We start from the raw sequence: 4,367 nt of genomic DNA on the forward strand, positions 1-4,367 counted from the left end.
GTTGAAGCCATTCAGCTGTTCCTCCACACTTTGGGATGGAGACCCTGTGGATAAAAAAATAAAATGAAATAAACAAAAGGACAACTGATATTACCAACTTTTAAAAACTGTTACGGCCAGAGGTCTTTCTTCTATGTTTATACTAAAGCATGGAATGGCATTCCTCAAATCATAAAGTCCATTTCAAAACTACAGCCCTTTAAGAAGAATCTTGTCTGSCRTCTGCTGGACACTTTTTATTGTGCTCATATTTAGATGTCCGATTTTGCAAATGCTGCCTTTTTGAAATTTGGTATGCTTGTTTGTCTTTGTGTCTATGATGTAATAATAATGATGTGATTGTGATGCTGTAATTCTGAGTATTTTATGTGCTGCAGAACAGGAACCTGCTGTTAAACAGCATTTATGCTGAGTCAAGTTTGATTTTAATAATATTTTCCTGTTAAATAAATAAATCAAATCAAATCAAAATTCCTATCACATGTCCCTAAACTCTGTTTGAAAGTGCACTGTTGCTAGTGATTGAATTTCAGTCAGAACCTACAAACTTTTGTTTTTGTTCGAAGCCAAATGCTTTTTCAAACACAAGACAACCTATGCTGTCTTCACCAAACACTTCATCGGGCCATAAATTAGCACGGGCTTCTTCAGGCAGAGTGCTTTGCCACAATGCAGCCTGATTGGGTGTTGATTATGTTTGTTAGTTCAACCTTAATTATCGCTGTTGTTTAGTCCACATCCTTTTCTCCTGATTACTGACATGCATCACCATAAGGTTGTGAGAAGGAGCATCCTCAACAACAGGTGAAGTGCCACTGAGGCTCCTACTGATCATTTCTTTGCTCTCATGCTGGTCAGAGTTTGTGTGTTTGTGCATGCGTAATGGAAGCATTATTGACAAACACATTTTCAGTTGTGCCTTTGCGTGAACTTCCCTGCTCTTGAACCGTTCTTCATGAGAAGGATAAAAGCCTTTTTTTTCCRGTTCTGAGGTGATTAAATTACCATATTTATTTGTGTATAATACAATCTCATGTATAATATGACCCCCCCCCCTATTTTAGTCTAAAAAGCATAAAAAATGTAATTCTCATACTACCTCCAATTTCATATGGACTTAAGGATTTTTCAGCCTTTGCAGTCTTTGTATATATCAGTAAAATTATCATTTGACTGTTGTATCAGTTTTTAATTTTATTTTAACAAAAGATACACAACAATAAATGTATAACTACAACAAAAGCTATCAATGCTCCTTTGTTAACTTGTGTGATGTAACAAACAGAGTTATGTGGCTCTAACAAGTGAGGACGAAGCTGAATCAAAGCCTTCAAAATCAGGCTCACCATCATCAGTATCATTAAAAGTTTCTGGTATTCCTCCTCTGTAATAAAGGCATCAGAACAACAATCTCATCCTCTGTGTCTCACGAGCGCCCCCTCTGGTGGGGAAACTTTTTTCAGGTAGACCAACTTTGACAGAACACCGGTAGATGGCAGCCATTACAGCCGACCATGTGTTTGTTGTTTTTCCAGGAGCGGCCCGGTTACACATTAATATTATTAGTTCGTTATGCAGGACTGCCTTTTTTATTTTTTTCACATCATGTTGCTGCTTGGATCTGTTACTATCTCGCTCAGAGGCACAAAGGAGTGTCAGAGGTAAGATCGCTTCAACMGCTTTTTATGATGTGGTTTCATTTCTGGACTCATGCATTTTGTGAATGAGGCCGATATTTCAGTTAAAATACATCAGCAAAAATATTTATCTGAGTGTAGTACTTCTCCCCAACTTTGTGCATGATTTTATGGATTAAATTTTACGTATTATACTTGAATAAATATGGTACCTGTTTTTGCTCTTTTTTTTCCAACATAAAAACTGAGTTTTTCTTTTTATGTTCTTATTGGTGAATGGTTCCACTTCCTTAGTTTGGATTTTGACCCAGGTCATCCACACAGCTGAACCAGTGGTAAAGAGTTTTTCTCTTGAAGAAAACCAGGACTCTCTTTTCCACTTCCTCCCTGTAGTGATTAGCCACAGTTGTTGATACTGGAGATTTTCATGTCACCGACATGTTTCTGTCTGTAAAAGCTGTTATCACATTTTTAAAAAGTGGTAACAAAAACAGAGGTCYTGCAAGGTGCACATCTGGTCTGGGATGAAATTGGTCCTCCTGTTTAGGCCATTATCTTGTTGAAGTTGTTTTCTGATGGGTACCACAGCTTCTGATGTGGGTATACGTGTGAAAAGTCAAGTGGCATCAAAAGGTACAAGGGTTTCTCCGGGAGCCAGCTTCAACTGTTGAACTTTTAAAAATTGTCTCAATGACAAACGCCCTTTACAGTAACTGTTGTAATATTTAGTCTAAAATCAGAACTGCATTAGACCACACATATGAAGCTCGATAGATGATTTATCAAAGTATTGAACAGCTAATTGTCTCATTTATGCAATGTATTTTGGCATTTCCTTCAATATTTCCATTGATTCAATTTTTGTGTGACGTTCACGAACGATCCGAATCTTTTGAAYGGCTCTTTACAACAAACGATAGGAGCCGAATCGCGGGCAGTAATGAGCCATTTGTAGTTTTATTTTGTTTATTCCTCATGTAATCTTTATGTTTACATACTTAAATCACTCACGTTTGCTTTTTCACGGAAAACAGGCGGAGTTGTGGAGTACAGAAGCTCACGGTGAAAGGAGGAGAGGGGGTTCAACTTGACAAACACATGGTACAAAGCATGTGATGGGATTACGTCATTACGTACGGCTACGTGATGGCGTATTTCCCTACGTGATGACGTATTTCCCTACGTGATGACGTATTTCCCTACATGATGACGTATTTCCCTACGTGATGACGTATTTCCCTACGTGATGACGTATTTCCCTACGTGATGATGTAACGTGTTCAAAATCAAATGGCTCTTTTGAATGGTTCTATGAAACCAATGGCTCCCCAAGATCCGGATCCCTTCAAAGAGCCATTTATCCCATCTCTAATTTTTAACATCCACATCCAAATCCAGGGATGTGGATAGTTGGTGCCTATCCCAAGCAATTGTTGGAATATAAGTTTGGCACACTTGAGACAGGTCACCAGTCTGTAAAAAGGCCCTAAATATACCATAAAATGCACTTTACCTATTAGTCTAATGGAATTTTTCTTGTTCAGGAAAACCTATTTATATATGAGTCTAAGTGTCCTGTTCAGTGACCAAAGAGTRTTTCAGTTTTTTTTCAGGCATTACAATGTGAGTTTCAGTTATGTGTATATAACTATATATACTCTAACTATTATATATACTACTCCCGTTTCTAAAGATTCTGACATTGCCAAGGTAGGAGCACATTTGTAAAAATCTAACACAAATCCCGATAATTCATAAATGACCTTGTCTTGTGCGTGTGCCTCAATCCTCTGATGAGTACATGTCACCGCAAAGGAGAGTCTAATAAGGGAAGCAATGGAAAGCCTGGCCACCGTATCCCTAAAGCAATTCTTTTGTAATTGATGTTGCAGCATAAAATGGCCCTCAGTGGGACCGGATGATTAGGTCGGGGTTTTTTTTTTTTTTTTTTGTTGCCGTCTAGCCTCTCGTCTCACACAAACAGTCACTCACCAGGTGGAATGACAGTTTCACATCCAATTATCCCATTAAGGATCATCAGATCCTTGTGTGTCCTGCTGTGTGTCTTTCATCGCCTCTGTAAATTTGTATTTGCAGACCTGAAGGGTCTGCAGGCTCATTTTAAAGTCTGATAATTGGCTATCACTTGAAATGATGAAGGTGAAACCAAACACAAACCCTGTTTATTCTAGACTATTGAATTCAGATGTATTTGTGAGGATGATATGGTGAAAAACACAATTTCACTCCCAATATATGTGTGTTGTCTGTTCTGTTTTATTTATTGTTGTCTGTATGAACTTATGTTGCTTCTGGGGACTCAGGCCAAATGTACAGTATGATGTTTGAGTTACTTCTCTAACAGTGTTTAACAACTATACTCTGACACGTGCCTTATATATTTTGATGATAATGTCAATTTTATTTATAAGGTGCTTTTAAAAACAGCTAAAGGCTGCGCCAAAGTGCTGTGCAGTAATCAACAAAACCACAAAAATCGCTAAAAATACACAGTAAGTTGTAAAAACAGATATATTACAGTGTCAGGCCTTACATTAATTAAATGCCATTGAATAAAAGTGAGTCAAAAGAAGTTTTCCAAGCAATATGAAAGGATAAGTTATTCCATAGATTGGGAACAGCAACACAATCACCTCTACTCCTAAATCTGGATCTGGTTGTTTGACCTCAATGTTCTAGAAGAAGAATGAAGATGCAAAAGAAGGAGCT

Source organism: Austrofundulus limnaeus, unplaced genomic scaffold (assembly GCF_001266775.1).
Source record: "Austrofundulus limnaeus strain Quisiro unplaced genomic scaffold, Austrofundulus_limnaeus-1.0 Scaffold217, whole genome shotgun sequence".
NCBI classification, from domain to species: Eukaryota; Metazoa; Chordata; class Actinopteri; order Cyprinodontiformes; family Rivulidae; genus Austrofundulus; species Austrofundulus limnaeus.